The sequence below is a fragment of the Phyllobates terribilis genome, unplaced genomic scaffold (assembly GCF_046119375.1).
Source record: "Phyllobates terribilis strain yellow unplaced genomic scaffold, ASM4611937v1 Scaffold_3__8_contigs__length_932513732, whole genome shotgun sequence".
Taxonomy (NCBI): Eukaryota; Metazoa; Chordata; class Amphibia; order Anura; family Dendrobatidae; genus Phyllobates; species Phyllobates terribilis.
Window position 1 is genome coordinate 449,622,490 of NW_027362763.1, and position 25,392 is coordinate 449,647,881.

The window sequence follows — 25,392 nt, forward strand, 5'->3', positions numbered from 1 at the left end:
CCCCAGGAAACACCATGCAGGATCTCCAGACCTGAGCAGACACTGGATCTCTCGGCTCCGGACGACCTGTGGGTAAACCAGACAGCACCTTGAATGTGAACTTCTTCATGTGTAATGCTCCAATCTGGAGCTTAATTTGTACAGACATATTTTGACTGTTTCTGAGTAGGGCTCGTCCTTCCGCTGACAATGCCCAAACTGGATTCTGGAGCAGTCGGACGGGAATCAGACACTGACTCTTCAAGGCTTTACGCCCGAAACTTCCGGTTAATCCGAGGTCTTCACTTGCCATGGAGACAGTCACGGTCATCTGTGGAGAGGAAACACTAATGCCAAAGGCAGCCTCTCCTACAGGCCTAATCTCTTGGGATTCTCCAACGTTCGCTGGACAAAGACCATCAGGGTGTCCCAAACAACCGCAGCGGGACCGCAATCCGATTTTGTGACTGAGTTCCAGCCTCTGCTTTGCCTGACAAACATGGTCATCCTTCATGGATTCTGTGCGGGTAGCTGCCTCTACAGGCTGGGGAACAGGAGGTCTTTGGGAGGACAGAACTTGGCGTGATGGTTTACCTCTACGCCTTGCACATCTGGACTGCCTCTTGAAGTTGGGAAGAGAAGTATTCTGTGGAGCATTGTCATTCTGTGTGGATTCTGTGTGGGCAGCAGTCTCTTCAGGCTGGAGAGCTGGTGGGCTACCTACACGCATCACCCATCGGGACTGCTCCAGGATATTGGGAAGGGAAGCTTTAGCAGAAGCCTCAGGGTTAGGGTCATCAAAGACCATTAGAAAGGCCACCAGGAAGGCCTGCAGGTCAGAGACGATAGGATCCCATGCTTCCCATAAGGGGGTGATCCAATTCAAGGCATCACCCGCTAAGTAGGACATCATAAATGCTACTTTAACCCGATCAGTGGGAAAATAGTGAGCATAGAATTTGAAATGCAGCATACATTGTCCACAAACACACGGCTTTGTTTTGGATCCCCGTAGTACCGTGGTGGATCCGCAGGAATTAGTGCTGATAGCTCCATTTGGGCTGGTGTGTAAATCGCCTGAGCCTCAGCTTGAGAAATTTTTTTTCCTTGGTGCACGTATTCACCAGACAAGAATTCAAATATCTCCGAGAGCGAAGGGCCGTGGGGCTCAACAGGGACCATGGCCTGAGCAAACTGTTATGCACACGCCCGGACAGACTGGCGTGAGCGTGGTTAGTGATCCCACTGGACCATGAACCGAGGAGTGCTTGGAGGGGCGTGACTAAGTATCAACTCGGACCGACCAAGGTTGCATGGTGGCTCAGTCGACTCCGTAAACCAAGGAGGGACAGAGCAGAGGGACCAGGTGCTACTCCAGGTCAGACTCCGGTCACAGCTGTTGACCCACACTGGGGGATGCAGGAACAGGCAGGTTAGGCTGGCATACTAACAGGTGGGTACTGGCAGGCACAGCTGGCATGCAGACAGGTGGGTACTGGCAGGCACGGCTGGTATGCAGACAGGTGGGTACTGGCAGGTAGGAATGCAGGCAGGATAAGGACCAGAACAGACTGGGATACAGGAACAGAGCCGCAGGTGCGGCAGACAAGCAGATCAGAGCAAAACCCGCAGGTGCGGTAGATAAGCAGAGCAGAGCAAAACCCGCAGGTGCGGTAGACAAGCAGAGCAGAGTAAAACCCGCAGGTGCGGTAGATGAGCAGAGCAGAGCAAAACCCATAGGTGCGGTAGACAAGCATAGCAGAGCAAAACCCGCAGATGCGGTAGACAAGCAGAGCAGATACACACAAGGTACTTACAATGAAGTAGCGAGTGGACACTAAACTCACAAACAGAAGTACAGAGACAACGAGTTGTAGTTAGGTGCAGGTTCAGACACTGCAGGGAAAGGGAAGTTACGAGCATAGAGACAAACAAGTAACAGGCTAGGACACTGTTCAGACAGGAACTGAGCAGGAGCAAGATACAGGAACGAGCCTGGGAACTCAGCCCCCAGGGTGGCGGAAACAGACTAGAAGTCGCAGATGCAGTTAACAGGCCTGGGTACTCAGCCCCCAGTGTGGCGGAAACAGACAAGATACAGGACAGGACCTGGCAACTCAGTTGGACAGAACACACTGAAAGAAAGTGTTGCTCAGGCACCTTCTACTGGGTGAAGGTGTTATGTTCTGCTACCAGAGCTAAGGAAAGAGAGGAGATCTGTCCCTACGATAGAACTCAGCTTTATCCCTACGATGTAACAGGGGACCTGATCCTGCGATCAGACCTGCTAAAGTCCTAAGCTAGTCTGTACGGAGACCTATAGATGTGGGGAAGGAATCCCTACAAGTACTAAGGACTGGGAGGAAAATGGGACACCTCCTAACAGAAATAGTAGCAGACAGACAAACAAACAAAATATATAGAACACTGAGGTCCGTAGACCAAGCAAACTAACAGAGTTAGATACAGAGCACAGGCTAGCTAGAAAGTAGTTATACAATGAAGTCCAGCAAAGCCAGAAGGGCGGAGCAGGATTAAATAGGCCAACAAGGTCATGTGACCAGCAAAGGAAAAAACCTAAGAGCAAGGTTCTAACAGTACCCCCCCTTCTAAGAGGATCCTCCGGATCCCCTAGGACCAGGCTTATCAGGAAATCTCCTGTGAAACGCTCTGATAAGTCTGGACGCGGAAACATCATCTGACCTCACCCAAGAGTTATCCTCGGGTCCGAAACCTTTCCAGGCCACAAGATACTGCAAACTACCTCTATACCGTCTAGAGTTAAGGATGCGAGAAATTTCATATTCCCCGTCCTCCACCACCGGAGGAACAGAGGCAGAGGCGTCACCATCCGACACAACAGCTTTTTTTAACAGAGAGACATGAAATACCGGATTAATTCTCCAGGAGCTAGGAACCTCCAACCTAACAGCAGATTGGTTGACAACCTGAAGCACCTTAAAGGGCCCTACAAACTTGGGACCCAATTTCTTAGAAGGAATCCTCAACCGCAGATTCCTAGAGGACAACCAAACCATGTCACCAACAGCGAACAAAACCTCCTGTCGTTTCCTATCAAAGTAGTCTTTAGATTTTCTGTTGGCCTCCTGAAGATTACCACGCACATCCGTCCAAACTCTCTCCAAATCACCGGAAAAATTCTCCTCCTCAGGCACGGCAGATCCCAACTTGGAGAACGACCCAAACGACGGATGTCTCCCAGAACAACAAAAAAAAGGCGAACAACCAGCAGAAGAAGATGTATGATTGTTCAGAGCAAATTCAGCAAGTGGCAGAAACTCAGACCACCCCTATTGATTGTCTGCCACAAAACAACGCAAGAACTGCTCAACATCCTGGTTTTTCCTTTCTGTCTGACCATTAGATTCAGGATGATATCCGGACGAGAACGACAAATGAACTCCCAACCTGTCACAAAAGGCACGCCAAAAACGAGCCACGAACTGAGGACCCCTATCAGAAACAATGTCAGTAGGAACGCCATGAAGTCTGACAATTTCCTTGACAAAGGCCTTAGCGAGAGTTTTAGCGCAGGGCAGTTTGACGAAAGGAACCAAGTGACACATCTTGCTAAAACGGTCCACGACCACCCAGATGACAGTAAAACCCTCAGAGGGGGGAAGGTCAGTTATAAAGTCCATAGCCAAATGTGTCCAAGGAGCACTGGGAACCTCCAAAGGACAAAGCAACCTCGCAGCAGGAGTATGTGAGGACTTAGATCTAGCACATATAGTACATTGACGCACCCACTTAATGACTTCCTTCTGCCATCCAGGCCACCAAAAACTGCGACCCACCAGTCTCTTGGTCTCAGAGATTCCGGGATGACCTGCCAACCGAGATTCGTGACACTCAACAAACAAATCTCTCCTAAAGGTCCCAGGCACAAACAACCTCCCATGAGGAGTGTTAGATGGGGCATTCTCCTGTGCTTTAAGAATCTCATCTTCCAAAACGGAGTCCAAAGCAGCTATCACAACACCTTCTTGTAAAATGTTCTCCTCTTTCTCAGCACCGACTATGGGAGAAAAACTGCGAGACAAGGCATCCGCCTTAACATTCTTAGTACCAGGGATGTAAGTAACGGAGAAATTAAACCGCGAGAAAAACAGTGCCCACCTAGCCTGACGGGCATTCAGGCGCTTGGCAGCATCAAGATATATCAGATTTTTATGATCCGTAAGAACCTGAACGGGAAATTCCGCACCTTCCAAGAAGTGGCGCCAGTGTTCAAATGCGAGTTTAATAGCCAATAATTCCCGATTACCAATATCGTAATTCAGTTCAGTCTCCGAAAAATTTTTTGAAAAAAAGGCACAGGGATGTAATCCATCCCCGTTATCCTGAGACAATACTGCGCCAACCCCCACAGAGGAAGCATCAACCTCAACCAAAAACGGCTTAGTCACATCAGGCTGCATAAGGATGGGAGCAGAGGTGAACCTCTCCTTGAGATACACAAAAGCTTCAATAGCCTCAGAAGACCACTGAACCGCATCAGCACCTTTCCTGGTGAGATCGGTCAGAGGTTTGACAATACTAGAAAAATTTTTTATGAATTTTCTGTAATAATTGGCAAAACCTAAAAACCTCTGTATCGATTTCAAACCAATAGGCCTAGGCCATTCCTGTACAGCTTGAACTTTAACCGGGTCCATCTCAAAACCTTCGCTGGAGATAATGTAACCCAAAAAACTAATTCTCTGTACAGCGAACTCACATTTCTCCAGCTTAGCAAAAAGCGAATTGTCCATTAACAACTGTAATACCTCACGTACGCTCCGCCAATGAGACTCCAGATCCGGCGAATAAATCAAAATGTCATCCAAATACACAACCACATTTTTGCCGATCAAAGGTCTAAGGATGTCATTAATAAGATTCTGAAAAAATGCAGGAGCATTAGTAAGACCAAAAGGCATAACCAGATTCTCAAAATAACCCACAGGAGTGTTAAAAGCAGTCTTCCATTCGTCACCCTCCTTCATGCGCAACAGATTGTATGCCCCCTTAAGGTCAATTTTAGAGAACCACTTGGCCCCCATTAACTGGTTAAACAGATCAGGAATCAATGGCAGTGGGTAAGGATTGCGTACAGTAATTTTGTTAATCTCACGAAAATCCAGACAAGGACGTAAGGGAAGTCCAAGAAGAAACTAGCCGACTACTAGTACTGCAGGCATGGATAGAGGAACATGAAACTATCACCGGCGACTCTCTGAGGAAATTGAGAAATTTTAAATACCAATCAAGGGTGTGTCAATTAGCAGCAGAAGGTGTAGGTTGCTGCTTTGTCCTAAAGGGAGGAGGATATCACTACACTACAGACATGAGAGGATCAAGAAGGCGTCTGCAATGCCAAGTGCAGTGACCTTCTACAGTCAGATCCAGAGCGACTGTCTGTCACTGTCACGGGTGTGTCAGAAGTGACAGACATTTGCCCTGCAGTTGGTTGCAGGAGATCTCTACGTTTGGCATTACAGACACCTTTTCAGAGGACCCAGCGGCTACCTTCCTCTAGCTAATTAACACCCTGGCCTGGGTGTATAAATACCTGCTGTGTTCCAGAGGGAGGTGCCGGCGATATTCATTACTCCTTGTGAAGGCTTGAGCAAGAGCAGTACTTCTTCCTCTCTGGTGTTGAGGACGTGTGTGCCGTTGTCTGGAGTCGTCTAAAGCTAAGCAATTCCCCTTTGTTTGTCCCCCTTTTTGTCTTTAGTGTCAGTGGGGATTGACTTGTGCGGCGATTGGTGAAGAGCCAATATAGGGACGTTAGGGGAGAAAGGGTGATATTCTATCAGCCAGAAGGTCTTCACTCCCCCCTTTCCCTAGAGTCTGGGCTTCCTTTCCCTCTTCCCTTTGTGTTGCACTAAGTCTTTCTCACACCTTGCGTGACAGTCACACTTGATATGCCTGTGACAGGCAGCTCATTGCAATCATCACCCAGGGTTTCCAGGCAATGCTGCCTGTTAAAGTTAAAGGTTACATGTCTGAAATTTTGCCTATCCTGATCCACATACTCAGGTCAAACAGCACTACCATTACATAACAATATAAACATGAGGCACAATTCATACAATGAAACATACATGTAAAACAGCATAAGGCACATTCTAAACCAAAACCAAGTATACCCCTGGGGGGTATCACAAATGCAGCAGTAAACACAAAAGGTTTTTGACAGGCATTCATTTTTGGTGTGACTTTCGAGCTTGAGAACAATTATGCCAGTGTGATCAAGGCCTAGGGGAGCAGGACCCACAGTATTTATGTTAGGACAGCATTGGTAACAGAGAAATGAATAAATTAATGGTGGCAAGGAAGCAGAAAGGGGGTCGATAATAGGATTAAGACAAGGGAATACAGATGCATATGCATGTAAGCACACACACACACAAATAGACACCCAAATAGTGTGGCAGTAAAATCATGCAAAATACCTCATTAAGCCAAATGTTTAGGTTTACTTGTGATACAGCTATTTTATATATCTGGAGATTGTGTCAAACAAAAGCTCATGGCTTCATGAATAATAGCCAGCAGATCTTTCCTAATGTGCTATTTGTCTATATATTATCCCTGCATAAACCTGTCTAGCCTTCCTTTGTTACAAAATTCTATTAGTAGATTGGTTATTATGGAGAGCTATGTCACTTCCTATAAAAGCCATCACATGTAAAATCCATGCATTAAATCCTGTTGATTTTGTCCTCGCATTATCTGAATAATCTCAGGTTCCTAAGGAAAAAAAATCCATGCAGTACATAATGAGAAAATTATTTTCCCTGTGCTTATTTTCTTGGCACTTGCAGTTTGGTTAGATGTGAGATAGATAAAACATTTGCATCTTCTATCTGCATAATGAGCCCTATACAGAGTGATTGCAGCGCATGCAAACGACAGGGTGGCATGTTTTCAGTTTTAATGGGGACACTCAGAAAACTTCCAATCTTTCTTGACATTTCTTATAGCAAAATAAATGTAGTCTTGGCTGGAGTGTCTATTATGAAAATAAGAGAGGAGCAAGTCAATTATATTTCAATGACTGAATAGCCAGGGGTCCTCATTAAAATGATCAGAAAAGGCTTCAGTGTTGCTTTCCTATATGTAGCCACTGATTAAGTTGTAGAAGAATGACATGGCCTTTTTGTTTTGGAGAAATACAGAGTAAGCCCTGGTGCATCGCCAGCCAGCCAGAAATTGTTGACACTTACTAAAGTGAGATATATACAGAATGAAAGAGAAGTTGCTACTTATGGGGTCATGGACTCTTAATAAATGCAGAAGGACTTACAGCTGTTCCACTGGAGACACTAACAGCAAGTTTTACAGTTGCACTAGACTCAGGCGAAATGCCTGTGCTAGGGTGGTGATATGGTTCGCTGTGTTTTCTGCATGATTCTCCTAAATCAAATTCTCGACATACCAGGAATGGTAACTTGCTGCCTGCTCCCTAGTGAATTCATATTTTCAAATCAGCTCCAATTTTTTTTTACTGTGCATAATAAAAATAGAAGTAATAAAAAACTTTTTTTCTTTTATAGAATTAATCTACTGATTGTTGGACTATTACTCAATAATAAACAAAAAGGTTGAACAAATAGGACTGGTATTGGATTCAAGTCTTATACCATTTTACATGTTGTCTTTCATCTAAATAATAACTCGCTTTGCTCTTTTATAGAATTAATCTACTGATTATTGGACTATTACTCAATAATAAACAGAGAGATTGAACAAATAGGACTGGTATTGGATACAAATCTTGTATAATTGTACATGTTGGTTTTCACGTTTATTCTAATTTCATATTCTTACCTAAAATTACCGAGCAACTTTAATTAATATTTGAACAATACATATAAAGAAATGAACTACACAATAGACAGTCCAATATACTTAATCTATTGTTTGCTGATCTAATAATACTCTCATACCTTAACATAAATTCACATACCAGGAAAATGTGTAAAATGCATATAGATATTAAATAGGCATATGGATTACTGACAGTTGGCATCTTTGCCTATATTAACATAGAATCATACACTGATGAAAAATGCAAACAAAATTTATCTACTGTATATTATCAGTACACCTACAAATTAAATTAATTTAACATGTAGTTGTCTTTTTTTCTTCATTGATGTATGATTTTATGTTAATATAGGCAAAAATGTCAGGCCATCAGTAATCCGCATTTTTTTCTCCATTGATATATGACTTTATGTTAATATAGGCAAAAATGTCCAACCATCAGTAATCCGTATGCCTATTTAATGTCAACGAGAAAAAGTCTGGAAATTTCCAAATGTCAGTCAACCAGTATAGTCAGATCAGGATGTCTGTTCACAATGATTACCATATTACACATAAGTATAACATAATTGTAGAAATTTGCATGTAGGAAATCCAATAATTATAATAATTGATTCAGGAATATATTGTAAAAAAGTGATACAGTAAGCATGACCTAATAGCAACATTGAGCTTATTTTTAACCAGCCCTTCAACCTGTGTCTTATCGGAATAATTGGCCTTTTAGTTGATTTGACTAACTGACATCAGGACCACTAATAATTATCTATGGCAGCTTTTTATTTCTTAGTTTTATATTAGACTATTCAACTAATGAGTGTGTCTAGAGCCAAATAAAAATATTGGTGAAAGCTTTAAGTATCATTTAAATAATTCCCCTGGAGTTGTGATCTCATATGTATGGTCACAACACAGACATTTAATTAAATTAAAATGGTTTATAAGAGCACATATGGTCAAGAATCTCATTATCCACAGACTTAATTTTGGTGATTTTTCCTAATATCATACTAATGTCATGACAAGCTTTCAGATTGATTTTATGTATCACTATTAGAATTATTATTAGGCATAATCACATTGAATAATGTGATAGTTGTATTTCCTGCTCTTTGATATCAAGGCTTTGTACCTATCGAAAATATATATTTTGCCATAGAGAATAACAGTAAGGAGTATTTCAATGAATCATTGACTAAGAGACACAACAAAAGGAAGCTATAAATTTCAAGGTCAGATGCTGCACAGAATGACAATTTAGATGAAAGAACCACAGATTCCCATACATGGGTGAGTTGTAATCATATGCATTGGCTATGTAATACTTATGTAGATTTTTAACCATTGCATTGCATTTTAAATGATAGGCATATTGGCATGTACAACTGATTGTTCTACGTAGATCTTCCTCTGGTGTATTAAATAGTTTGACGCACATTGGAACTGAAACAAATTATATTCAAGGTTTACTTGTTTGGATTTTAAATGTCTCTTAAAACATGTTAATAATTACCGCTAAAAAAAGCATATAGAAATTTTCTTTTATGTTTCAGAGCAAAATTATAAACTGGGAAAAAATATATTCTTTGTTGGCATAGTCAACAGATTTAAACCACATTTTAAATTACCAAAATTGTTTTACAGATTGTACATGATACATAAAATATTATAAAGATTCAATAATAAAGGTAAAGACCAATTTTTCATATTATAACACTAACAGTCTGTGACAAATCTATAAAATTATTGTGAAAAAATTAATACTCTTGCATTTTTTAGAAGTGATGACAGATGATTTTTGTGCTATGGTGGTTACTCTACAGTAGTCTTGGAAGTCTTCATCCATTGTACTTAAAATGAGTAAGCTTATTGTTTTTCTTTCTCTTTCCTAAAGTTTTCCAATTTGTTGTTAATCTTTTCTAAACTGAAATTAAAACTCTAATTAAAATTAAGTTAATCGAACATTTTTTTGTTAGGTAAACAAATTAGACCAGACATTACTTTTTTTCTTTAAGTCTTAGAAAAAGATACTTAAGCAAAATAAAAAGGCATTGCTATTAACCATACAATTCGCACACTGCCACTTCATTAATATAATGAACCCATTTGTTTGCCTTGTTAGTTTTGTGGCATGTAATTGTCAGTGACATACACACTGTTCAACTGTTGTGCAAAGAACAAGTTATGAAATAGGTACAGTTAAAAATGTAAAATACATACAGTACAAAGAAAATGTAGATGAGAAATTATAAAATAATTTTACATTATTACTATATTGCATTATTAAAAAACAGTAATAAAAAAAATAATCAATATATATTTTAAAAATAGGTGACTACCTTTCTTGGGAAAATGTTTTGTTTAAAAAATTCTATTGATTTACTAGCCTAGTATATAGTATAAAGTATAATTTTAATTCATTAGAATAATAATAAAAAAAAATCGTAGTTAACAATTTGCATTCCACATTTTGAGAAATTATTACAAAGATATAACATTAGAATAATAAATAGCTTGACTAATATATAATATACATTTGTAGTTGTGCTTTGTGAACTAGTTAACCATGTGTTTTCTTTTTGAATATATCAAGTGGGTGTAGTATTGTTGATATGCTATCATTGTCAACCAGAAAACTCAATTAAGTGGTAGAAAATTGTTCTTCTATTGATGAATAAATTAAAAAACCTAAACATAAGTTAATTGTCTTAGTAAAAAAAACTGACCCTAAAGAGTGTAAAGCATTTGTGCCCAATTGAGGACAAGAACTCACGTAAAAAATTACAATTTCTTCATAGACATGCAGAATATATAAATATTATGAGAGCTTATCCCTGATAAACATTAAATTCCACCATTTTGAATAAGTTTATACTTGACAAACTCTGCATAACAAGCGCATGGTACACTATGTTCTACTTTTTATGTACAGTATATTTGCTGTTAAACATGAGAAGATGAGCTTAAATACATCACAAAAACAAAACCCAACCAAAGAACCAGAAACTACCAAGATAGCTACCTTTTGAGGCTGTTGGCACTTTTGATTGCAAATATCATTCTTTGACATCTCACAGTAAATGCAGCTAATTATTTGATATCAGCCAGAGACCTTTATTATTTTATCAAAATGTACCACAATCTGGTCATTCATTATTGCTTTCCAATTCGTCCATAAAAAATGTTAGTTGTCTATAATTTTTCTTTAATGAATTGTCCAGGAAAAATTCAGGTTAGGAACCTTGATCCTGTGGATAATTCAGAAGGACATCTGCACACACACCTTATTTTAGTGCTCTGGAAAACATAAAGTATAATAATTTTGACAATAAAATTCTATCAAAGAAATTGAAGATGTACCTCAAAAACAACATACCTTATTTTTCAGACAATAAGACACATCGGACCATAAGACGCACCTAGGTTTTAGAGGAGGAAAATAGAAAAAAAAATTGAAGCAAAAACTATGGTCATGACGCACTGTTATGGGGGGGGTCTGCTGCTGACACTGTTATAGGGGTAATGTCCCCCAATTCTGAACTAATATCCCCATCCTGGTATATATGCCCCCCCTTCTTGTTATACGTGGCCCCATCCTGGTATATATGCCCTCCCCATCCTGATATAGGAGGCCCCCATCCCCATCCTGGTATACATGGCCCCCATCCCCATCCTGATATATATGGCCCCCCATCCTGGTATACATGATCCCCATCCTGGAATACATGGCCCCCATCCCTGTTCTGATGCCAACAGCTGATGCCAGCGTGTAAGCAGCGCATGATGTCATGCACCCACACACACTGAGGTCAGCTGCCGGAATATTCACTGCTCCCCACGCCCGGGACTATGGGCGTGGGAAGCAATGAGTATTCATTTTCCTAAATAGCGGATACACTGTTAGCTGCAGCCGCCGGCTCCTGCAACTGCTCGGTGATCACGTGTTCCCGCTATTAAAGAGAATGAATATTCACTATTCTCCACTCCCATGGGCATGGGGAGCAGTGAATATTCATTCTCTTTAATAGAGGGCACACGGGATTGATGGGCAGCTACACGTGATCGCTTAGCAGCTGCACTTAATCGCCAAGCAGCTGCAGGAGCCGCTACTGCAGCTAACAGTGTGTCCGCTATTAAGGAAAATGAATATTCATGAGCAGCTTCATGTTATCACTGAACAGCAGCATGTGATCGCCGAGCAGCTGCTGGAGCTGTGGCTGATGCTAACAGTTTGTCCACTATTAAGAAAATATAATATTCACTGCTCCCCACTCCCATAGTCCCTCCCACCACCGCCTTCAGTGCATAGAGGTGGGAGGTACTATAGGCGTGGGAAGCAATGAATATTAATTTTCTTTAACAAAGTATTGTACATTAAAGAGGTTTCCCCTACTTTAAAACTTATTTATCGTGTGTAGGTGCATGGTGGGAAATTAAAAATATAAAACCTGCACTCACCTCCTGTACCAGCGCCTTTCCTCTGCATTGGCGTCACCATCTCTGCTACTCTCCTGGAATAAGTAATGTAGCATGATATCTGCGGCCCATCAGTAAACACTCACCTAGACCACAACAACACAATACATTTTATGGTAGTGTGTGTACGCGCAGGTTGCCGGAGTACCCGCTATTGGTAATGTATCCCCTTATTAGTTTGAGTTAGTTCTATACCCATTTTTATACATGCATGGCTCATTACTGTTAATGACCTAGTGGTCACATTATGACCAATCATTTTTGTATGGTGGCCAATGTGGAAGGGTTATTGCCTTGTATTATAGCGGGCTTCGAATATGAATTACTGTATGTGCCACTTACTTTAATCATAATTTGTACTCCGGTCCTGTGCATCCTATGCACACCATGCACATGTGTCAGGTTCCTTGCCTGTTGTTATGTCCTAGTAAATTAATAAACTTCATACTGTTTTCTATACATTTTGGACTTTTTTGATCATTTCCACCCCCTCCCCCTTGCTTGATTATTGCAATGATCGGTCCATTACTGTCCACTACTTGGCCGCCATACTATTTATAGTTGATTCACTAATTATTATTATTATCAGGAAGGAAAAAGAGTCACACACTGACATCATGGGTTCAAGAGTCATTTCACATAACAAAGAGGATAACGTACATAATACATAATGCTCATTAACATATTGCCTGTTGGCAAATAGAACCCCCAACTAAAGCTCTATAAAACTTAACTTTTAATAATTAAATCCTTATTATAGTAGTAATTTATATTAAAATTCCAATATAGGCGCAGGTAGTGAGGACTATCAGGATTATTCAATTGGCATAACTGTGTATCCAATAGTTATCCTATCTATTTCCATTATCTTATGCTTGTGGCCGCGGACCACTTATTGGCTGAACAGTGTTGGCTAATACATAATGCTGACACATGGTGGTGTGCTTTACAAACTAGGAATATAAAATAGAAGCATCCCATGTTAAAATGGAAGCACTAGCAGAAGGTCACACACTGACATAATGGGGTCAGAGGTCAGTGCAAATAGGGAAGTGATAATATAGGAATAATAAATTAAAACTACAATTTTAAAAAAAATGAGAAGGCAGGTACATGTGGTGAGAATTGTAGTACCAGTATAAGCAGACTTGGTGATCAGGATACCGAGTACTAAAAAGCAATTTTATGTGAAAAAACATAAGGTATTATCGGTTGGAGGGGAAATGTAAAAGACTGGATAATTTAAATGACTATGGTATGCTAAAATGCTGGGAGTTATAGTACTACATAGACAAACCTGATGGAAACAAACAGCTATAGCAGAGACTGGTTAAAATAATAGTATAGTATTAAAATGTAATGGAATGCAATGTTGGTAATATTCTAGTATTGTTTTTATCAGTCTTTGCTATAGCTAGCTGTTTGTTTCTACCAACATTGCATTTCATTACATTTTAATACTATACTACTATACTGTACTACTTATTTTAACATTGGATGCTTATATTATTATATTCCTAGTTTGTATCACATGCCACCTTGTGTCAGCATTATGTATTATGTACATTATCCTATTTGTTATGAACTCCCCGGAGTACTAGGCGAAGAGGACACATAACTGTAGGAAGGGGGGACCCTCAAATCCTGGAGTTTTTATTATCTATATTTATATTGATTGTATTAGACTGGATGTTTCCCCTTTTAGAAACAGCAGTCCATTTGTGTGCTTGGTTTTGTATTATTGTTGGGAGGGAGTAGTTAATGAAAAAATAAAACTTACTGTCTCACTGTCTTTTCCTCTTGCTCCTACACAGAAAAGCTAGGAGAAACATTTCCCATCCACCTGCTCCCTTTTCCTTGTTTTACTGTGCAATTGTAAATTTGATGTATTACCGTATTTTTCGGACTATAAGATGCACCGGACTATAAGACGCACCTAGGTTTTAGAGGAGGAAAATAGAAAAAAAAATGAAGCAAAAAATGTGGTCATGATGCCCTGTTAATGGGGAGGGGGTCTGCTGCTGAAACTATTATAGGGGTAATGTTCCCCAATTCTGTTAATATTATTATTACTATTTATTATTATAGCGCCATTTATTCCATGGCGCTTTACATGTGAAAAGGGGTATAATACAAGAACAATTACAATAATCTTGAACACAATGTGACAGCGACTGATACAGGAGGAGCGAGGACCCTGCCTGCGAGGGCTCACAATCTACAAGGGATGGGTGAGGATACAGTAGGTGAGGGTAGAGCTGGTCGTGCAGCGGTAAGGTGGAGCGGTGGTTACTGCAGGTTGTAGGCTTGTCGGAAGAGGTGGGTCTTCAGGTTCCTTTTGAAGGTTAACACGGTAGGCGAGAGTCTGATACGTTGGGGTAGAGAGTTCCAGAGTAGGGGGGAAGCACGGGAGAAATCTTGTAAGCGATTGTGGGAGGAGGAGATAAGAGGGGAGTAGAGAAGGAGATCTTGTGAGGATCAGAGGTTGCGTGCGGGTATGTAACGGGAGACTAGGTCAGAGATATATGGAGGAGACAGGTTGTGAATGGCTTTGTATGTCATGGTTAGGGTTTTGAACTGGAGTCTCTGAGCAATGGGGAGCCAGTGAAGAGATTGACAGAGAGGAGAGGCCGGGGAATAGCGGGGGGACAGGTTGATTAGTCGAGCAGCAGAGTTTAGGATAGATTGGAGGGGTGCGAGAGTGTTAGAGGGGAGGCCACAGAGCAGGAGGTTGCAGTAGTCAAGGCGGGAGATGATGAGGGCGTGCACTAGTGTTTTTGCAGATTCATGGTTGAGGAATGTGCGGATCCGGGAGATATTTTTGAGTTGGAGTCGGCAGGAAGTGGAAAGGGCTTGGATATGTGGTTTGAAGGAGAGTTCAGAGTCCAGGGTTACTCCAAGGCAGCGAGCTTGAGGGACTGGGGAGAGTGGGCAGCAATTGACGTTGATAGATAGGTCAGTTGGGGGGGTTGAATGAGATGGTGGAAAGATGATGAATTCTGTTTTGTCCATGTTAAGTTTTAGAAATCTGGCAGAGAAGGATGAAATAGCAGACAGACATTGTTGGATTTTGGTTGGTAAGGAGGTGATATTGGGTCTAGACAGGTAGATCTGTGTGTCATCAGCATAGAGGTGATAATGAAAGCCTTGAGACTCTATGAGCTGTCCCAGGCTGAAGGTGTAGATGGAGAAGAGCAGCGGTCCTAGAACTGAACCTTGGGGGACACCGACAGATAGGGGGTGAGATGAGGAGGTGGTGTGTGAGTGGGAGACACTGAATGTCCGGTCTGTTAGGTATGAGGAGATCCAGGATAGGGCCAAGTCTGTGATGCCGATAGATGAGAGAGTCTGTAGTAAGAGGGAATGGTCCACTGTGTCAAAGGCAGATGACAGGTCTAGGAGGAGGAGGACAGAGTAGTGTCGCTTGGATTTGGCGGTTAGTAGGTCGTTGGTGACTTTAGTCAGTGTAGTTTCAGTAGAATGGTGCGGTCGGAAACCAGATTGTAGGCGGTCAAAGAGGGAGCAGGAGGAGAGGTGGGAGGACAGTTCAGAATGGACATGTTGTTCCAGTAATTTTGAGGCATAGGGGAGAAGTGATATGGGGCAATAGCTAGACACATAGGATGGGTCAAAGGAGGGCTTTTTGAGGATGGGTGTGATTGAGGCATGTTTGAAGCATGAGGGGAAGACACCAGTTGTTAGTGACAGGTTGAAGAGGTGGGCTAGGGCTGGGATGAAGATAGTGGTAAGGTTTGGGATGAGGTGGGACGGGATTGGGTCAAGTTTACAGGTGGTGAGGTGTAATTTGGAGAGTAAGGAGGAAAGTTGATCTTCAGAAATGGTGGAGAAGGTGGTTTTGGAGGAAGAGGGTTGAGTAGGTGTGGGGAGGGGCTGTGAGGGCTTTAGGCTAAAGCTTTGTCTGATGGTGTCAATCTTCTGCTTGAAGAATGAGGCAAAGTCTTCGGCTGAAATAAGAGGAGAGGGAGGAGGCACTGGGGGATGGAGGAGAGAATTGAAGGTGTTGAATAGTTGTTTGGGTTTGTGAGACAGGGAGGATATGAGAGATGTGAAGTATGTTTGTTTTGCTGCAGTGAGTGTGGACTTGAAGGTAGTGAGGGACTGTTTGAATGAGATGAAGTCCTCATGGGAGGGGGACCTTTTCCATCTACGCTCAGCAACCCTGGAGGCCCGTCGCAGTTCTTTAGTTAGGCTGGTGTGCCAGGGTTGTCTGTTGATTGTGCGAGCCTTGGTATGTGCGAGGGGGGCGACCGAATCGAGAGCTGCAGCGGTTGTGGTGTTGTATAAAGTGGTAGCAACATCTGCATCATGTAAGGAACTAATGTCTGTAAGAGGGAGGAGGGATTCAGAAAGTGAGTGTAGGTGAAGGTGTTTGAGATTTCTGCGAGGGTATGCAAGTTTGTGGAGTGGGGATTGTTGCCCCATGGAGGAGAGAGAAGAGAATGTGAGTAGGTTGTGGTCAGAAAGAGGGAGAGGTGAGTTAGAGAGGTTAGATAGGGAACAGAGGCGGGTGAAGATGAGGTCCAGTGTGTGGCCGTCTTTGTGGGTGGGTGTGGAAGACCACTGAGTAAGACAAAAGGAGGAAGAGAGGGATAGAAGCTTAGAGGCAGCTGAGAGGGAAGTGTCAATGGGGATGTTAAAGTCGCCCATGAGGATAGTGGGGATGTCAACGGAGAGGAAATGAAGTAGCCAAGTGGTGAAGTGGTCAAAGAAAGTGGTGGTTGATCCTGGGGGGCGGTAGATGACAGCCAGTTGGAGGTTGGATGGGGAGTAGATGCGCACGCAGTGCACTTCAAAAGAGGGGAGAGTAATTGAGGGGGATATGGGTGAAGGAGCAGTTTTCTGAGAGGAGGAAACCTATTCCTCCACCGTGCTTGCCGGTGGGGCGCGGGGTATGGGAGAGGTGGAATCCGCCATACGAAAGTGCAGCAGGAGAGGCTGTGTCGGAGGGGGTGAGCCAGGTTTCAGTGATGCAGAGGAAGGAAAGCTTGTTAGTGATGGAGAGCTCCTATTAGTGGGACTGGGGAAGCGGGGGCTGGGCGGATGGGTATAAGGTTAGAAGGGTTACGAGAGTTTGGGATAGATTGTGGGTAGGAGGTGGAAGTGAGTGTAGGGATGTGGTGAGGAGGACCGGGATGTGGAGAGATGTCGCCGGCAGTAAGGAGGAGCAGAGAAAGCGTTAGTAGGTGGCAGCAGAAGAGAGCATGAGGTGGCTGTTTGTGTTTGGAGGCAAAGGATTGTATGTTGAGGAATAGCTCTGAGGAGGAGGTGAGATGGATGGGTAGAATGGAGGGAGAGATGAAGAGTTCCTTACTAGGTGTAGGGATTAGGGGTGGTTGTAAGAAGTGAAGGATTAAGGGGTGAGAGTGAAAACAAACACAAACATTGTTTACTCTGACAAAGTATCCAGTTACCTTCAGTTCCCTTCAGGTTCAATTCAGGATTAAGTCAAATTTCAGACACTTCAGCTAATGGACACTTAAGGTGATGGACACAGACTAAAGTCTAACAGACTCCTGGCCCACAATATATTTGTAACAGAATGCATTCAACTGTGAACCAGATGGGAGTGGTCTGTGCTCATCTTGATCAGCTGATTAGATTGAACCAGATGCTGGATACTCAAAGACTGAGTAAACAAGGTCATAAATGAAAGTGGGGGGTAGCTGGTGTAGCTTGGGTGATGTACCATTAGAAAGTAGGACCAGAACGTTATAGAGAAGATGGCATGGAAGTCAGCATGGGAAAGTTGGGTGACGTACCATTAGAAAGTAGGAACAGAACGGTATAGAGAAGATCCCCCATCCTGGTGTATATGCCCCCCTCGTTCCTGTTATATGTGGCTCTCATCCCCATCCTGGTATATATGGCACCCCTCATCCCCATCCTGGTATGTATAGCACCCCTCATCCCCATCCTGGTATGTATGACACCCCTCATCCCTCATCCTAGTATGTATGACACCCCTCATCCTGTTTTTTGTGTGCAGCATGATGGGGATCAGAGGGTGCCAAGCATACCAGGATAAGGGGTGCCAAGCATACCAGGAAGAGGGATAAAGGGGACCATACATACCAGGATGAGGGATGAAGGATGGCATACATACCAGGAATAGGGATGAGGGGTGCCATACATACCAGGATGAGGGGGGCCATACATACCAGGAAGAGGGATGAAGGACACCATATATACCAGGATGAAGTATGAAGGGTGCCATACATACCAGGATGAGGGATGAAGGGCGCCATACATACCAGGAGCCGCACTGCAGGTACAGTTAAGTAGTGGGGACAGTGTAGGCTGTAGTAGGTGGCTGCTGTTTCCTGTGCCCTTCTCATCTGCCACTGCTGCTCCCCCCACACCCTCCACCACCCACAGCCACAGTATATATATATCGGACTATAAGACGCACCCCCCACTTTCCTCCAAAATTTTGGAGGAAAAAAGTGCGTCTTATCGTCCAAAAAATACGATGCTTGACTTCTTACCCTGTTTAGGTTAATTTATGTATCATTGCATCCTTTATCTGTAACCTTCATTTGTACATGTTATCATATAATTAAAAAACAACATGTTGATTGGCATTTTTGGCATTAACCTTCTAATGCCCAAAAGAGGGCAATCCTTCAGTCTTGGTTCCTCCATTCCTCGGTGACTCTATGCTCGTCACAGTCTACCCTTCAAACAGGCAGAGTAGCGAGAGGTGCTACTGAGCTAGGGAGAGAATTGGCAGTTTATTTAGTTAGGTATTAGGTATTCCAGAGCAACATATCTCAACTAACAGTCCTTCTAAGTACTAATCCAAATGCATATCAATCCTGGTGATAGCAGGAATTAGGCAGGCAAAGTTAGTTTTTGGAGAGTGTATAGAGCAGAATAGGGTCCATTGCACATTCTGTCTGCTGCTGTTACTGATATCCATAGCCTTAGATATCAAGGTTAATATTCTTTTTGCTCTTAATCCTGATTATTTGCTTGAAAAGCAATATAATACAACATTTTCACTTCTCAATTTGCTTGTTAGCAGCATACAGCCAGATTTCTTTGATTTTATTCGCATTGCTGTATTGTGGAAGCAGAGAAACTTATCCATCATCTCAAGTGATCCCATATTACTGCGGTAATAACACTAAAATTTATTGGGAACGCGACAAATATTATACTCCATTGAAAGTCTGTCAGTTGTGTGTTGTTCAAACCTATTCATACTTGGTCGCTGACCAATACCATGCTAATAGGCCACTGCCTAAAACCATGGTCATCAGACGTGATCCAATATTACTGCGGTAATAATCTTGAAATTTATTGGAAACATGCCAAATATTATACTCCAATGAAAGTCTGCGAGTTGTGATGTTCAAACCTATTCATACTTGGTCGCTGACCAATACCATACTAATATACCACTGCCTAAAACCGTGGTCATCAGACATGATCCAATATTACTGCGGTAATAATCCTAACATTTTTGGGAGTGTGCCAAATATTATATTCCATTTAAAGTCTGCCAGTTGTGTGTTCTTCAAACCTATGCACACTTGGTCGCTGACCAATACCATACAATAAGGCAACTGCCTAAAACAGTGGTCATCAGATGTGATCCGATATTATTGCGGTAATAATCCTAACATTTTTGGGAGCGTGCTAAATATTATATTCCATTTAAGTCTGCCAGTTGTGTGTTGTTCAAACCTATTCACACTTAGTCGCTGACCAATACTATACTAATAGGCCACTACCTAAAACCGTGGTCATCAGACGTGATCCAATAGTACTGCGTTAATAATCCTGACATTTTTGACAGCGAGCTAAATATTATACTCCATTTAAAGTCTGCCAGTTGTGTGTTGTTAAAACTTATTCACACTTGGTCGCTGACCAATACCATACTAATAGGCCACTGCCTAAAACCGTGGTCATCAGATGTGATTCGATATTACTGCATTAATAATCCTGACATTTTTGGGAGCGTGCAAAATATTATACTCCATTTAAAATGGACAAGATGCGTGTCAAGGGACTGGGAAGTGGACATGATGGTGATGGTGCACGCAGTGACCGAGGCCGTAGACAAGCTGAAATTGTGCCTGCTGAGGGAGCACAACAAGCACCCACTGTCACGGCTGTCATTCAGGATCTGGCTGTAGAAGGTTGCTGCGCTTTTTTTCCTTGCAGGTACCTTCTTGATCCTTTCATCATCCCTGCCTCTCTAGGACCCAGCGGTAATCTCCACCTTCTGCTGCTAATTGACACACCTTTGCTGGATCTTTAAATACACTCAAGCTGCATGCCCACTATGCGTTTTTTAAGCGTTTCTGCAATGGCAATTCCGCCGCGAAAACGCTTAGAAAACGCTTGGTAGAAGGTCTGCAATGTTCCCCAATGATAATCCGCATGTGCTGTGCACATGTTGCGGAAATTTCCGCTGTGGATTATCATTGAGGAAAAATCAGCAGCACTACCATTAATTTTGCGTAATCGTGGCATTTTCGCCACCATTGACTAGCATTGAATCACTTAACCCCTTTAAAGCCCATGACGTACTAATACGCGTCAGTGCCCTGGGCTTTAAGAGCCTGACCCGTATTAGTACGTCATCTCGATCGCGCGTGCACACAAGCTGTGCGGGCGCGATCGCCGCCGGGTGTCAGCTGATTGTCACAGCTGACACCCGATGCTATGTGCAGGGAGCGGTCCTGCACCGCTCCCAGCACATTAACCCCCGCAATGCTGCGATCGAAGTTGATCGCAGCATTGCCGTGGCAAGGGGAGGTGATCGGTATACTCACCTCCTCTTCCGGCCTCCAGCGCTGTCTGCCGCGGCTCCCCGGGTGTTGCCATGACAACCCGATGTCGTCATGACAACATCCGGGTCACCAGACAGCAGGAAGATTGTTTGGACATGCGCAGTGCATCTCCAAACTATCTTCTCCCTGTCCAGCGCTGACTGCCTGCATAGCACAGGGATGGTGCTCCATCCCTATGCTGTGCAGGCGATCAGAATAAAAAAAGTGAAAGTCCCATAGTGGGACAAAGTAAAAAAGTAAAAAAAACTCCCAAAAAGTGAAAAAAAAAAATAAAAAAAAAATTGTAAAAATATAAAAAAAAAATAAAAAAAATAATCCACTAAAAATAAAAATATAATGTACCCATCAATAAATATTATTATGAAAAAAAGCCAAACAAACAATAAAAGTACACATATTTGGTATCGCCGCGTCCGTAACGACCTGGCCTATAAAATTGTTCCACTAGTTAACCCCTTCAGTGAACACGGTAAAAAAAAAAAGCAAAAAACTATGCTTTATCATCATACCGCCAAACAAAAAATGGAATAACACGCGATCAAAAAGACGAATATAAATAAAAATGGTACCGCTAAAAACATCATCTCGTCCCGCAAAAACAAGCCTCCATACAGCTCCATCATCCAAAAAATCAAAAAGTTACAGCTCTCAGAATAAAGCGATGCAAAAGAATAATTTTTTCTATAAAATAGCTTTTGCTGTGTAAAAGCGCCAAAACATAAAAATCGATATAAATGTGGTACCGCTGTAAACGTACTGACCCGAAGAATAAAGCTACCTTATCAATTTTACCACACCCGGAGAAGAATAAAAAAATGTAAAAAAACACAATTCCTGAATTGTTGGTTTTTGTTTATTTTGCCTCCCAAAAGCTGGAATAGAAAGCAAAAAATGTCACGTGACTGAAAATGGCACCAATAAAAACGTCAACTCATCCCGCAAAAAACAAGCCGTCACATGACTGTCGGCCAAAATATGGCGATGCAAAAACTAGATTTTACAAAATATGTGTCTTTTAGTGTGTGACAGCTGTCAATCATAAAAACCCATATGATTCTGGTATCGCTGTAATCGCACCTACCCAAAGAATAAAGTAATCTCATCACTTATAACGCACGAGGAACGGCGTAAAAAATAAACGCTAGGGCTGGGGTTGGGGTTGTGCTAATGTTAGGGTTGGGGTTGTTTTTTTTTTCAAAAGTAAAAAAAAAAAAAAATGACGATATGGCGACTAGTGTTGAGCGCAAGTGCTCGCTACTTGAGTTTGCATCGGGTGCTCAGGTATGCACTGAGTATCACGGGTGCTCGAGTCTCCGCCCCATATGCTTCGTAGCCAAAAAAACCTCGCGGGGATTGCCTGCCATGCACGAGCGATTCCCGAATGTTTTTTTGGGGTGTCTAATAACCATGAAACATGCGGGCGGGGACTCGAGTTTTTCACTTGAGCACCCGTGATACATGATGCATACCTGAGTACCCGATGCAAACTCAAGTAGCGAGCACTTGCGCTCAAGAGTAATGACAACTTATTCAATATGATGACCTAATGTTATCAAATTCTGTGTCGTACCTTTGGGTTCAAAATGTTCACTATACCCCTTAATAAAATCCTTGAGGGGTATAGTTTCCAAAATGGGGTCACTTGTGGGGGAGCTCCAATATTTAGGCACACAGGGGCTCTCCAAACGCAACATGGTGTCTGCTAACAATTTGAGCCGATTTTCCATTCAATTTGTTAGCGGACACCATGTCGCGTTTGGAGAGCCCCTGATGTGCCTAAACAGTGGAGCTCCCCCACAAGTGACCCCATTTTGGAAACTAGACCCCCCAAGGCACCAATATAGATCCATAGTGAGCACTTAGAACCCTCAGGTGCTTCACAAATTGATTCGTAAAAATGAAAAAGTGAAAAAAAAAATACTTTTTCATTTTTACGAATCAATTTGTGAAGCACCTAGGGGTTCCAAGTTCTCACTATGCATCTAGATAGGTGCCTTGGGGGGTCTAGTTTCCAAAATGGGGTCACTTGTGGGGGGTTTCCACTGTTTAGGCACATCAGGGGCTCTCCAAATGCAACATGGCGTCCGCTAATTATTCAAGCAAATTTTACAATCAAAAAGTCAAATGGCGCTCCTTCCCTTCCGAGCCCTGCCGTGCGCCCAAACAGTTGTTTTTCCCACATATGGGGTATCTTCATGCCCAAGGGAAATTGCACAACAAATTTTGCGGTCCATTTTTTCCTGTCACCCCTGCAAAAATAAAAAAAATTGGGTCTAAAATAACATTTTTGTGAAAAAAGTTAAATGTTCATTTTTTTCTTCCACATTCCAAAAATTCCTGTGAAGCACCTGAAGGGTTAATAAAGTTCTTGAATGTGGTTTTGAGCACCTTGAGTGGTGCAGTTTTTAGAATGGTGTCACTTTGGGGTATTTTCTGTCATAAAGACCTCTCAAAGTGACTTCAAATGTGATGTGGTCCCTAAAAAAAATGGTTTTGTAAATTTTGTTGGAAAAATTAGAAATCGCTGGTCAACTTTTAACCCTTATAGCTCCCTAACGAAAAAAAAATTTGGTTCCAAAATTGTGCTGATGTAAAGTAGACATGTGGGTAATGTTATTTATTAACTCTTTTGTGTGACATATCTCTCTGATTTAAGGGCATAAAAATTTAAATTTTGAAAATTGCAAAATTTTCAACATTTTCGCCAAATTTCCATTTTTTTTCACAAATAAACGCAAATGATATCGAAGAAATTTTACCTCAATCATGAAGTACAATATGTCACAAAAAAACAATCTCAGAATCAGGGGTATCCGTTGAAGCGTACCAGAGTAATTACCTCATAAAGTGACAGTGGTCAGAATTGTAAAAATTGGCCTGGTCATTAACGTGCAAACCACCCTCGGGTGTAAAGGGGTTAATATCCGCATGACTACATGTGCACATGCGGATATTAAGTGATTCACTGTGCGGATGGTACCCGGGTCTGGAGAAGAGGAGACTTTTCTCCAGACCCGAGTACCATAGTACCTGTAAAAAAAAGCAGAATTTAAAATAAAATAAAACATTATACTCACCTTCTGACGTCCCCCGGTCTCCGGTATGGTGCGTTCTGGCTCCCCGGTGGCTCGCGATGGTGTAAAAGGACCTTCCATAATGTTATTTAGTCATGTGACTGGTCGCGCGACAGCTGAAGTGGGTGATAATGAGGAGAAGGAAGAGGAGAAGGAAGAGGAGGAGGAACAGGAGCTGTTTTCCTGCGCTACAGACGGTACTACCCACACACTACCCATATCATTTGTTCAGCGTGGATGGCCTGAGGAGAGGGAGAATGAGGTGGAGGACCAGGAGGAGAGCATGGACAGTCGTCCTCTTGATCAGTACAGGGAAGTCTTGGCTGTTGGCAGTCTGGCACACACAGCTGACTTTATGTTCTGCTGCCTTTCCCGTGACCCTTGCAATGTACGCATTTAGGCCAACACTAATTACTGGTTGGTCACACTTCTAGGCCCACGCTACAAGGAGAACTTTCTATCTCTAGTTCCCGTGGTGGAGAGGTATAATAAAATGTTGCAGTACTAGAAGGCCCTTGTTGAAGAATAATTTAAAAAATTTCCATCTGAAAACGCTGGCGGCAGAGGTCACAATTTGTTGGACAACCAAAGAGTACAGGCGAGGGAGACACAAATACGATGCTGCAGAGGCAGGGGAACAGTGTCAAAGGTCTGGGACAGTTTTATCAGACCCTCCCTGCATCCAGGCTCTGAATCGCAGGGTACTCTGACAAGGAGGGAAAGTTTTGGAAAATGCTGAAGGAGTACCTTGTCGACCGTACCAATGTTCTATGTGATTCCTCTGTGCCTTATAACTATTGGGTATCAAAGCTGGACAAGGGGCATGAACTGGCTCTCTACGCCATGGAGGTCCTGGCCTGCCCTGCCTCTAGCGTTTTGTCAGAGCGGGTTTTTGGTGCCATCGGGGGCATTATAACTGATAGGCGCCTCCGCCTGTCAACTGAAAATGCTGACAGGCTGACTCTTATCAAGATGAACAAGGGCTGGATTGGGACAGACTTCTCAACACTACCGAATGATAGCAGCAGAACATAAAGTCAAATCCAGTGGTTTTTTTTTTGGGGGGGGGTTCTATTCCCATGCACCTCTTCACACCCAGGATTTTGTCTATTTAATGTTGTCCTCCTCCTTCTCCTCATCCTCCACCACCATATTACCAGGGTGACCGTGATGCAACACCCACATATTTTTTTGTAAGA